The sequence below is a fragment of the Alexandromys fortis genome, unplaced genomic scaffold (genome assembly GCF_014885135.2).
Source record: "Alexandromys fortis isolate MF-2015 unplaced genomic scaffold, M_Fortis_MF-2015_v1.1 scaffold_142, whole genome shotgun sequence".
Classification (NCBI taxonomy): Eukaryota; Metazoa; Chordata; class Mammalia; order Rodentia; family Cricetidae; genus Alexandromys; species Alexandromys fortis.
Window position 1 is genome coordinate 3,287,845 of NW_026068057.1, and position 13,262 is coordinate 3,301,106.

Here is a 13,262-nt window from a genome sequence, read left to right on the forward strand (position 1 = left end):
TTCTGAATCTGCAGCATCACCTCATCCCATGCAGGGCTGTTCACTGCTCTTCCGTGCTGGGTCATCGTTGTGGGACCTGACTGGATGGAAACAGAAGTATTTCCTTAGCCCTAGGCTGTGTATAGAGCTGTCTAGAGTGGAGAAATTGGGGCTGCCCTTGATGTAGTCCCTGATTGAAAGAAGTAATAGCCTCCCTCTCTCAAATAACTAAATGCATATAATAAAATGGCAGTAGATATGTGTAAGTAGAGTTGACCCTGTAGGTAGAATAGGATGGAGGGGATACTATGAAGGATTTGATTTGAAAGAATCCTTCCAGAGACCACCTGTCCTCAAGCACTCTATGGTTTTTAAGATGGCAACTATTTTTCTCTCCCAATGGTTAAGGTAACTCGTTTCAAATGTATCTACTGAAACTCAGGTTCTTTATTGATCACCCTTTCCCAGGCATAGGTTCTATTTTCATTATATATTTCATTCATGTGACTATTAGTTATTTTATCTGACTGAGCTCAGTTATGAACAGGAACTTGAGAGCTACTGAGTGAAAGGCAGAAAATCCTTTGTGAACACAAAGTTCTGAGCATCAGGACTCGAGGACAGTGTGTGTGTGTGTGTGTATAAATACACACACATACGCATATATAATATATACCATATATTAATTTTTTTTTTTTCAAAATGTTAAGATTTTATTTACAAAGCTTTTCCTTGTTGTACAGAAAGTAAAAATGTTGTTACAATCGCAGTGTAACTGGCAGCCAGGACGGTCAACTCACCAATCACAGCTGTCACGATACAGCAAGAGTCTTACACGAAAACCTAACAACGTTTACAATTTTGTTGGGGCAGAAGTCCCCAGGCTTGGTGGTGGATTACCAAGGGGCTAAACGGAGGAAGGCGGAATGTCTTGGGAACTATTCTTTGGCTCTTTGGGTGGGGTGTCCTGGGGTCGTATCACAGCTACCTTTTTAAACAGCTACCAAATCCATGAGCAGTCCAACCAATACTCAACAGTTCTGGTTCTTGCAGATTGTTTCGGGTCTCAATCATCTTCTCCTTCATCGTCTGTTTCCCTCTTTCTCTTTTCACCTTTCCCAGTTTCTTCCTCCTCTTCATCCTCATCTTCTTCATCTTCATCAATCTTCATCAACTTCACCATCATGTCCAAATTCTTCTTCCTCCCCACTGACTTCATCTTCATCATCTTCTCCTTCTACATCCTCGTCTTCATCTTCATCATCTTCTCCTTCTACATCCTCGTCTTCATCTTCATCCTCTTCTTCATCATCCTCTTCCTCTTCACCGTCCTCATCTTCCTCTTCATCTTCATCTTCTCCTTCTTCATCCTCTTCTTCTTTGTCCACACCATCCACCTCTGCATCTGAGTTGGGGGCTTCCTCTACACCATCCACCTCCACATCGGAGTCAGGTGCTTCCTGGTCCTCTCGGTCATAGCCGTCCAGATAGGACAGCTGGGGCAGGAGTTTGAAGACACTCTCTCGGTAATCGTTCAGGTTAGTGACCTCACAGCCAAAGAGATCCAGGCTTTTCAGACAATCCAATTTTTTCAAAGGTTCCAAGGTGCTGATATCTTTCAGCTTATTTCCACTTAGGTTCAGATGTGTGAGGCTTGGAAGTTCTTCTGCTAGTCTGTCCAGACCTCCAAAGATTCTATTATCGCTGAGCTCAAGCTTTTTCAATTTCGGTAGCTTGGGGAGATCTGAAACTGAAAACAAGCCTACGCTTATTAAACTGAGGAACTCTAGGTTCACAAATTCATCCGTTAACCCCTCGATTTTTCCATCGTTCGCTTTGCAATTGTCCAAGACAAGTTCTCGAACTGCTGCCGGGGTCCGGTTCCTCAGCTCCAGGTGGATCCTCTTCTTCATGTCCATGTTTCCCTCGTCCCCCCTCTTCAAACTTAACTTTCCGCGGCGGGGGCGGAGGGGGGAGAATATTAATTATTTTTATTTTGAATTTTATGTGTTGTCTGATCATATTCACCCCTCCTCCTACTCCTCCAAAATCCATTCCCTTCCCTACCAGTCCAGCTGTGGCTGTTGACGCAAACGTGTTGCAGAGGCAGCCTTGTTCTGTTGGGAATGGAATTTGTGAATGGATGGTGAATGGAATTTGTGTTAACAACATATATTTCATTTATAGTTTCCTTTGGGGCCAGCTCAAAGCATACGTGGTATATTTTCCAGCTGTAAGAGACTGTAATTTCATTGGTAAAAGATGATGAATGCTTTCTTACCTCTATACTTATGTTTGTTTTGTAGCAACTTCTGTTTCTTTTTATTGTTGTTATTACCCCTAGAACTCTCAAGACGGCTTTGGGCTCAAAGTCTTCCTGTGTAAGCCTCTCTAGTGCAATCTCTCATTGTACTAACTTTAAGGTATGGTCCTGAAGTCTATCTATCCTGAGAACCATAGCCTTTATCTGGAAGGAGAAAAATAATAAACACAGGACCAAGATGATTTGTGAGAAATTTCTGTATGTTTACTATTAAAAATTATTTCTGGATAAAAGAGAATTTCTACAAAGGCAAAAAGTACGTATTTGTGTCTGTTGAAGTCTGTAGTTGGACAGAGGTGACATTCTTTAATGTTTTATAGCTATTCATAGATAAAATATTGAAAACCCTGAAGCATATAGAAGTATTAAATTTGACATTAATCATTAATTCTTTAAGATTATCAATTATCAAAATCTTAAAAGTTGGATCTCAGAAAATGTTAAATATGTAAAAATCTTTGGTATGTCCTACAAGTCACGATGTTAAATATTAATAATCATTACTCGATGTGCTCTTCTAATTAATGAGGTTTGATGAATGGTTGGTCTATAATCAGAGTGATGTAATACTGTAGACTATTTCTGTATAAGACTAGACACACAACTGACTCATTAAGCAATTTCTGTTTGCTGTTGCACCATGTTCCTACACTTGGAGATCTCAGCTGGCCAAACTTAGTATGCTAGGTAAAAATAAATTAGCTATTACATTTGTATTGGAAGTCAGAGTTCTGCACATCTCTCTGAAACCGAGTGTGATGTGGCTGAGCCATGGCAAATAAAAACATGCATCTAAGATCATCAGTTACTCTTTTTTTTTGTTAGAGCCCATAAATTTGTGTGCATATTTTAAATAATATGCAAAATTATTAACCTCTTTTAGTCCCTGTTACTGAATGAGTGCAGATTATGTAGGGTTGTACTGAAGGGTCTTCTTTTGTCCCCTGTTCTTTTTACAGCTTTGTGTTATGGTAAACTGGAAGCCCTCCCTTCTGCTCTAGTTAGGTTGGTAGAACATCCATGATGTGTGTCTCCATCAGTTACTCCATCCCAACAGCCTGTGCTACCCCATAATTCATCTCTGCACATTCACGTGTTAGTCATCTTTCAAGTCTCACTGATGTTCTGCCTGTGCCTGCTTTCCTTTGATGGCTCTGTTCTCTAGGATCTCTACCTCACTTCTACTCGTCACCAACTTGTTGGCATCACTCATTAGGCAGGTGCTACAATACACACTTCCAGTATTACTAATTTTAAGCACTGTGCTTGGAATGTAATTTCGCTTATACAGGAATTGAATCTCATGAGCAATGTATACTATTTTCCTCATTTTGTAGATCAGGTAGGAAGTGAGAATGAAGGACACATGTAAAATAAAAGAAAGATTGATTCAAATGTGTTTTCTTTTTCTTCTGTCTTTTTTTTTTTTTGAGTCAGGGTTTCTCTGTGTAGCCTTGGCTGTGCTAGAATGTGCTCTGTAGACAAGCACATTCTAGTGTAAACACAGAGGTCTTCCTGTCTCTCAAATGTATTATCTTATTTGCTAAAGATTATGCTACTACCTACTTGCCCACCCCCAGTGTGTGTATGTGCAGATACACATGCATGTGCATTTGAAGGTCAGAATGTAAACCTCAAGTGTCATTTGTTAGGAGTTATCTGTCTTGTTTTTGAAACAGGGCTTCTCACTGGCCTTGGTCTTGCTAATTGGGCTAGGCTGACTGGCTAGTAAATCTTTTTCAACCTTCCTATTACTGGAATTACAAACATGTATTATTACTCCCAGCTTCCTTACATGGGCTTTAGTCTTTAAAATTTGGTCCTCATGCTTGTGTGGCAAGCACTTCGTAAGCTGAGATATCTCCCTTAAAGCTTTCATCCACTTTAATGCTATTATTATTATTGTAGGTTTCACGTCAATATTTTCATGCATATATATCACTGTACTTTGGTTTTATTCATCCCACTGTACTTCCCTGCCCCACCCACTCTTGGCCCTCTTGCTGATCTTTCTTCTCCCGTCAAATAGTTCTCTCTTCTGCTTTCATCCTGTGTGTGTGTGTGTGTGTGTGTGTCCACAGGAATGACATAATTGGTAATTCTGTTGGAGGAAGCTGCTTGTTTGTTTTCTGGCTGCCCAGACTCCCGAAATAATCACAAAGAAACTATATTATCTAAATCTCTGCTTGGCCCATTAGTTCTTACTTTTTATTGGTTAACTTTTACATCTTAATTTAAACCATTTCTAGTAATCTGTGTATCACCATGTGGCTGTGGCTTACCAGGTGAAGTTCCCAGTGTCTGTCTCTGGTGGCTCCATGGCTTCTCCTTGACTCCACCCTTCTTTCTCCCAGCATTCAGGCCAGTTTTCCCCACCTACCTAAGTTCTGCCCTGCTATAGTTCCAAAGCAGTTTCTTTATTCATTAGTGGTAATCACAGTATGCAGAGGGAAATCCCACATCATAATTGCATTTTCAGTTTTGAATAATCTTATTCTGAATTGTATAGTGACTGCAAAATTTTATATTTTCACCACATGTGGTTAAGGATTCCTCATTCCCCACATCTTCACCAGTATTATTGTCATTCACTAATTTAAAGATAACCACCCATCAAGTGATCTCAAAGCAACTTTAGTTTATGTTTCTCTGATGTCTAAGAATGTTGAACACTTTTTCAAATGTTTATTGATAATTTATAGTTTTTTATTTTAATTTTTTATTGAGAAACAAAAAGTTTCCGCCTCCTCCCAGCCTCCCATTTTTCTCCCCCTCCTCCTGCCCCTCTCCCCCTCCCTCTCCAGTCCAAAGAGCAGTCAGGGTTCCCTGCCCTGTTTAAAGTCCAAGGTCCTCCCCCCTCCGTCCAGGTCTAGGAAGGTGAACATCCAAACTGGCTAGGCTCCCACAAAGCCAGAACATTTTGTAGGGGAATGTGTTACAGTTGTAGTGTTGCAGAGATATCCAGACTTATCAGGAAGTCAGGCTCTACTTACAGCTGTAATAGGACAGCTCTGGAGGGGTAGAGCCACAATAGGACAGCTCTGGAGGCTGGGCCTGCAATAGAACAGCTCAGGCCTGGAGGGCAGATGTCCTAACTATTGGGAAGCCAGGCTACCTGAAGCTGAGGTGTGGTGGGGGATCGTCTCCCCACAAGTTATAGTTTTCCAACTCTTCTCCTGAAGAGCCGCTACAGCTGAGTTCTGCTCTGTTCCTTTAAGGGAAGATCCTAGCAGAGCTATCTGCTTCTTCTCTGGCCCAAGATGTTTCTTCTTTGCTAACATTCTGCTAAAGGGGAAGTCTCTGGCTCCAGTGAAAAGTTGTTACTTTTTTCTCCCCAGCTCAGACCCCCTTAAGGAGCATCCTAGAAAGGTTCTGTTCTGCTCTGCCTTCCTCAGGCCCCCTAGGGAGCGTCTCAGCAAGGTTTTTCAGCTCAGTCTCCTAAGGGACGTCCCAGCAGGTTGTCACCCAAATAAATCTTTTGAGAAACAGATTTATTTGGGAAGGAGTCCAGGAGAGTGGCTTCTCTGCCAGGGAGGGATTAACATTGGGCCCTAACTGAAGGGGCAGAGAGGCTTATACAGGGCTTCTTAGGGGTGAAGTTTTCCCAGGGAGAAGAGGGATTGGTTAGTTTTTCCCTGCTCAGGGATTGGTCAGTTTAGTTGGTCAGGGCAGAGATGGCTCTGATTTTATGGCCAAACTGTGTTTCTTTCACTGGTCCTTTTTAGGTTTTTGACACTAATCATAGGACCAGGGCATACTTCTTTCACTGGCTCTGATTCAAGGACAAAGAGTGTTTCTTTGACACTAGTTTCAGAGTCAGGGCACGTTTCTTTGGTTCTGGGATTAGGGATAAAGAAAGTTGTTCCTTTCCCTGGCTCAGGTCTCAAACACAGGGTGTATTTCTTTTCTTTCTTTCTTTTTTTCTTTCTTTCTTTCTTTCTTTCTTTCTTCCTTCCTTCCTTCCTTCCTTCCTTCCTTTTTTTCTTTTTTTTTTTTTTTTTTTAAGACGGTTTCTCCATAGCTTTTTGGTTCCTGTCCTGGAACTAGCTCTTGTAGACCAGGCTGGCCTTGAACTCACAGAGATCTGCCTGCCTCTGCCTCCCGAGTGCTGGGATTAAAGGCATGTGCTACCACCACCTGGCTCAGGGTGTGTTTCTTTCACTGGCTCTGGGTTCAGAATCAGGGTGCCTAGTGACTGGTTGGTTTCCTGCTCCGGTTGTTCCTTTTTTCCTTACAGTTTTTTTTTTTGAAGCCCATCTATTTGATTAATGAGCTCATACATTTTGGATGATTTTGGGGGTGGTACATTTAATTTTCCTTTCATCCATTTTAGTCTTTTCTTTCCTTTTGTTTGGAATTTTAAAAAGTTAAAGCAAAAAGTTCCCTTAGATTTACTTATGTGCATAGTGTTTGGTCTTCAATTATGTATGAATATGGTATGTGTGTCTGGTGCCTGCAAAGGTCAGAAGGGAGCTTTAGCTCTCCTGGAACCATCATTACAGACAGTTGTGAGTCATCATGGGTTGTTGGTAATTAACTCCAGATCTTCTGTTAGAGCAACATTTTTTTTTTAAGCTACTGAGCCATCTCTGCAGTCCCTGTTTTGAAAGCTGCAGTTGATATTCTTCAAGCCACCCGACTCTGCCATTGTCCTGCACAGACTTCTAGGGGGATGGTTTGCATTTGTGTTAATCTCAATGTGTGTGTGTTGTGTGTGTTCACGGAGGAACAGCAAAACAAATATTAACTTATCATGTATTTGTAACTCATTTCTTCATCATTTTGAAACAAATTTTTCTCTCCAATAAGCAATTACTCATTAAGACACCGCACATGATATGAGATATTCAATCTGTAAGTATTCTATAAATAATGCCTTTACAAACCTCATTTATTGCAGTAATCTCTCTTGTGGGACATTGCATTGATGTAGTTATAGGTTGACTTTGGTTCTATAGGATGAAACTTAGGTAAAATTTCTACTCATTCATATTATCATGACTAATAATGACAGATGGGAAAAATAAATGGATGAATAAGACCCAAGACCACAGAAGCACACACCTACAAAACATATTTGGAATGATGAGAATGTCTGCATATATAGTGATTTTTTTAACATCTGATACTTAGAAAACTTTTATAGCATACTGATATAATGTCTTTAAAACCTCTTTCCAAATAAAAATAATCATTGTTTCTGTTGTTACATCATCTGATTCATTATCAATACTATGTATCAGTGCTGATGCGCCATCTGAAAGCTAATGACGAATCTGTAGTAACGCTGAGCATCCTGTAATAGCACGTCAGCATTTCACCACCTATGATTAGTCTTATCTCACTTCTCAGGGGCCACGGTGGCTTCATGTGTCCAGGGTGATTATCAGCAAAACAGTGGAAAAACAAAAGCACGTTGCATCATCTTGGCAGAATAAACACTCTCACCATGTAGGTAGTAGGTAGGTCTGATTTGGAACTGAATCACTTAGAAGTCAAATGGTTAAGAATTGAGTGGGTGAGAAGACTCTTTGCCAAAATACATTTCCACATTAAAAACATGTCTTAGGTTGTTGGGTGCATGGATGTGAAAGGTCAGCATGTAAAGATTATATGGGAGATGGCTCGTGCATGGCGATATACCTAAATTCAGCCCCAGAATTAAAACACTAATGCTCTTAAAAACTTTCATGTAATAATTTGTGTTGAAATACTTTCTGACTCTTAGGCTCAATAATATGTGCACTATTTGTAACTGTGTCAGCAGTTCATAGAGGTTATTCGGACTCTCCTCAGAAGAATGCACAATTGTTGAAAATCACAGAAGAATAACTTTCCTGACATCTTGTTGGGAATGCCTTAAGTGTCATCTGGCTTGCTGTGAGTTAAATTCAAAAACCTCCAGTAGTGAAGGAAATCATGTGCTCTGTGTGGTCAGACGTGTGCTCTGTGTGGACAGACATGTGCTCTGTGTGGACTAATGGAGGTCTCCTTTGTCTTCACTGGAAGTATTATTCTTGAACCTCCATCTCTGGCTAACATTCCTAGCCATTTCTATGACCACTGGAAAGGAAATCATGTTCTTTTACGGGGGTTATTAGGCATAGTTAGAGATGTGATGGTTCATCCCTTAGACTTCCACGCACAGCCTTAAGTTAGGTGTCTCTACGTAAAAAGCTGCTGGAATTCAAACGGCCCAGCACAAGTCAGCTCACGGGAGGAGCTGCTCTTATGTCTCACCTGGTGCTTTTGAGCTGTTCTATGAACTTGCTGTTATTTCTTTACCTATGGATTGCATAAACAGATTTCGTATCACTTTTGGCATCTGAGTGTCCAGATTTCTTTCAGTTGAAGTAGTTGTTGTTACTAAAGTGTGTAGTGGGGAGACCTTCCTCCATCAAAAGTGAGTTGAGATTTATAAAAGATTTATCCGATGGAAATACACACAGCATGTACTAGAGATAGAATTTATTATTTAGAGAGCACATTTGTTGAACAGAATTCCCAAACCCATTAAATATTAATATTAAATGTTAATATTAGTAACCATTAAATATATATTTCTGTAGTGTAGAATGGTTTCTTTACTATCTTAAGTCAGTTAAATATCTGCACTTATAGTACCACCGAGAAAGACGTGCTGGTGATACAGCAGCTGATGTGACTTTTACTTAAATGGACATCCGAGGCGGCTGCATCACTGGGACACTTGATTTCATTGCATCATTTATTCTGCTCAGTATTTAATTTCATCATCACCTGCTTCTCTGCTCCCACATTGCCACTCTTTTTATTTTATGTTAGAGATGGTCTTGGCTGTCAAGCCTTTCCTTGAACATTAGTTGACACAAGGGATAATCTGACTTTCGTGGCCAGCCCTTCAGTGGCCAGCTTAGGAAACTGTTGTCCTAGAGGGTCATCTACATAATATCATTCAGCAGGTTCTCATAAATAGCCTCTTCTTAGAACAGGTAATTCATTCATTGTTTCTCACAGCGTCCTCATTACCTGTTATGATTTGTTTCCTTGAATCTAGAAGGACTTCCCACTTGGACAGTCTGATATTAAAATGTAGCTAGCTATTCCTGGAGGTTGATACAGTTTGTTTATTTTAGCAACACTGATGTGTTTGGCCTGAGGGAGCTGAGCAGAGGACTTTCCAAGCCTTAGCAGATTCCAAGACAGGAGAGGTAATTACCTTGAGGAGCTATTTTTATGTTTCTTCTATAAATATTGTAATAGGGAAATTCCTTTCTGTAGATTTTATTTTAGTGGTTGAGAAAGTACTGAAAGAAGAGACAGGTTTTTTTTTTTATTATTATCTTAAGGCTGTTGCTCTTATAAAAATAAAGGATGCCCTGTGGCAGGAAATCAAGTGGAAATAGTCTATATGGTTTCTGTATTGCCTTTTCATTTGCCATGCCACACAATGTTAAAGTTACTTTCAGAAACTGGACCTAACACCCTCATTAATTTGACTCACTACTTCTATCAAGAAATAACGAGGAATGTTAATCTTCTTTCAGAAAATCAATTGCTTTGATCTTTTCTTAGAGCCTACTGGACCCAGAATCTTAATTAGCTTGTTTCCAATGCATTCTTCGGTGAATTACATCAGTTTCCGCAATCATTTCTTTATGGAAACAAAGGCATTTGTTTGATATACAAATTGTTTTTCAGAACAGAGTCTGTCTTACAGGTTTAAGAAGAAAGGAAAAGGTGTTCCCTCATTTTGAGAACTGCACAGATAGAAACTGTTGCTATGCATGAATTAGCAAAACAAACAGACTCACCTTGGAGTAGTTTCTGACTTCCCTGAATAATCTCTTCTAGGAAATCTAGATTTCATAATAGCCTTAGGACAGTTGGCATTTCCCTGGCTTGATTAGCATATGCTACTTCAGTCTCCAAAAGTCAATTCCATGTGACTTTATTGCTTATAACTGGCTTTCCAAAGAGGACTATAACATATTATTCTAAAAATAATAGTTTTCTGTTACTGGACAATAATCTTTCTTTTGATTTTATCTTTACTCATAGAATGATTCATGATTAATAGTGAAATTTAAGAATTCAAATGAAAATTCATTTGCATCTTTGCTTAAGCAATTATTTTCATAGACAAGCTAAACTGTGTTTAGGATTTTTTTATACCGAATTGATTGACAATGTTACCCATCTCATAGACTCCTTGTGAGGACTAACTCCATTAATTAAAATCAATGACTTTGTTCTAAGTTCTTCAGTAGCATACTGATCATAGTTCCTTGAAAATTTGGTTGCATAAAACCTTCAGAAGTAATAGACAAATTCTGAGCCTAAACTGCTCACATCCTTGGTGGATTGTTGTAACACATGTGCGTAAGCACACACACACACACACATGACACACGACACACAAAAGTAACATGGGGAAAGCAGAAGGGATTTGGTGAGAAGGGGATAAGAGTGAATAATTTGTAGGGTTTTGATTGAAGAGTATTACTTATATATATGAAATTATAAAATAAAACATGTTTTAAAAATAAAAATTAACTCTTTCTAGGAAAATATGAACTATTTTAATGAATTTATAAATAGAATTCTAGGGAAGAAAGGAGTCAGAAAAAAGTGTTGAAGGAAAAAATGATCCAGTACTCTACAGTTAGATGCAGAATTGCAATTTACAGTTTCAAAACCTCACTAAAGCTAAGAAGTCTAAACAGTGAATACTATTCCTCGATATAGCATAGTCAAAGTGCTGATAGAGAAAACTTTGGAAGTGTCTAATGAAGGGAAATGTGGAAGGCAGATATGGAAAACTAAAGATAAGATAATTGGAGACTTCTCACTGCGAGCTGCAGAACTCAGCCAACTTTGGACCATATCCACAAAGGGCTGAAGGAAAATGAAAACAAGCTTTCCGACAAGACTCAGCCAAGCTGTTCTTCAAAGACAAAGGCAAAATGGAAACAAATGCAAATAAGCCAAATTAAGATCGTTTGTCTGAAGATCTGCCCTGTGGGAAACATTAGCATAACTTTCTCTTAGTTTGAGATGAAGTTACACTAGACCCAGAATGAAGGGACAGGAGGGAGAGCAGAGTTCCTGAATCTCACACTGTTGGTTCCATCTCTAGGGCTTTGGTGCTGGAAGGGTTTAGCACTAACCACCCCAGGTGGCTCCCTCCAATGCTCTGCTTGTAGAGATGACAAAACATGTGATACCCACGTCACTGCTTCCTCGACAAGACTGTGCTTCATCTGGACCACAAATGCTGGCTGTGGTTTTTCAAGGGATAGGGATTTGACCAGCCTGGCATCTTCTTGTTCTATAGAGAACATTTTGATTTATTTTTATCCTCGTGTATTTGAAGGTTGCAATCTTAAAAAGTTCTTCAGGGAAATTGTGTTGATGTCATTTTCAGAATGTCCTTTTTCTTCCTCCATGGATTTAAATTAAGGAGAGGAGCACTTTTATCCACACTAACAATAATGAGCCTCCAGCATCATGAAGAAGCTTTAGAACTAGTTAAGGGTCTTTGTTTTCAGTGTCCTCTTTGCTGTATGTACACACACGCCACAACCTTCTGACATTTAAAAAAATGATTTATTTGTTTGTATTTTTTTTATGTGCACTGATGTTTTCTCTGCATGTGTGAGGGTGTAGGAATCCCCAGAACTAGAGTTATTGATAGTTGTGAGCTCCCGTGTGGGTGCTGGGAATTGAAATCTGGAAGAGCAGCCAGTGTTCCTAACCATTGAGCCATCACCCCTCACTCCAACCCGCTCTGGGCATCTTTATTTCTTTCTGAAAGACACTTTACAAATAAATCTTGGGTCTGGAAGAGAAACTCTGTGATAGAGACCACAGCATGCACAAGGCGCTCAACTTAGCTTGCACTGCAGGAAGCAAGGCAGAGACACCCACCATCCCATCTCTTCCTCAAAACCCACTGCATGTCCTCTAAAGAAAGGGTATTTCCTTAGAGAATATTTGCTCAGCATCATGAATACAGTTGTTTTGTATCGTCCCATACTCAGCCCACACTCACATTTCCGTACTATTTTACACAGGTGCGCTTTCCCAAAACAAGGTCCACCGTTTCACACCACTCTGCATTAGACTCTAAAGCCCCTTTTCAACTGCAGCACCGTTCTCCTTTCCCAAGAAGAACATCATTCTTCTTACTTTTCACGTACTTTTATTCCTCGCACCGTAACTTTTGAATTGGAACTAATGCAAGCAGACAGGTTCTGTCCGTTTCTCCATTCATTTATCCACTCCCTCACTTTCCGAGGGTGGTTGAGACACTTCTGTACGCCAGGCACTTCATGCAGAGCTGCGCAGGTAAGAGAGGAGTAGAGCGGTGCCTTCTCTGCAGCGTGTCAAGGAATCTGGGGAGGAAACCCCCTTGTTTTTTTGGCTGTGAATGAAAGCTGTGAGAATGTCCTTAAAATACACGTGTTAATGCACACACTGAGCTGCATGCTGAACAGATTGCAACAAGCATTTAGGCGGACAATCCAGTGGTTTTGTATCTTAAAGCTCCAAAGAAAGCTCTGTTCCCTTTGATGGACAGCCCCACCGTCTCAGGGACAGCTCTGCTCCAAATGCCAGAGACAAGAAGTTGAGAACTGCTCTTTTGCTGCGGAAGTCCATGGAGTTGGTAGAGAAAGTTAATAGAAGAAACGTGGTAGGCTTTATTTACATCATGTTAAGTGTTTTTAAAGACATTATGGAGGGTGCAGGACTGTCCTGAGCCCTCATGACATGGGAGCCATGGGGAACTGCCTCAGGGAAAGGCCCCTGAAGGCTCTCTCTAGGAAGTGATTTAGAATGGAGAAAAGTAAGCCAACCCACTCCTAGAACCAAGGCTTAAGGCACAAAAACCCATTATTTTTTATTTATTTATTATTTGTTAAAGATTTCTGTCTCCTCCCCGCCACCGCCTCCCCTTTCCCTCCCCCTCCCCCAATCA

At 40.2% G+C, this 13,262-nt stretch overlaps 1 pseudogene; it reads right to left on the minus strand.

The window, feature by feature from the left end:
* Nucleotides 1-671: 671 nt before the first annotated feature.
* LOC126487289 (acidic leucine-rich nuclear phosphoprotein 32 family member B-like) lies at nucleotides 672-1,951 on the minus strand (annotated as a pseudogene).
* Nucleotides 1,952-13,262: the final 11,311 nt, after the last annotated feature.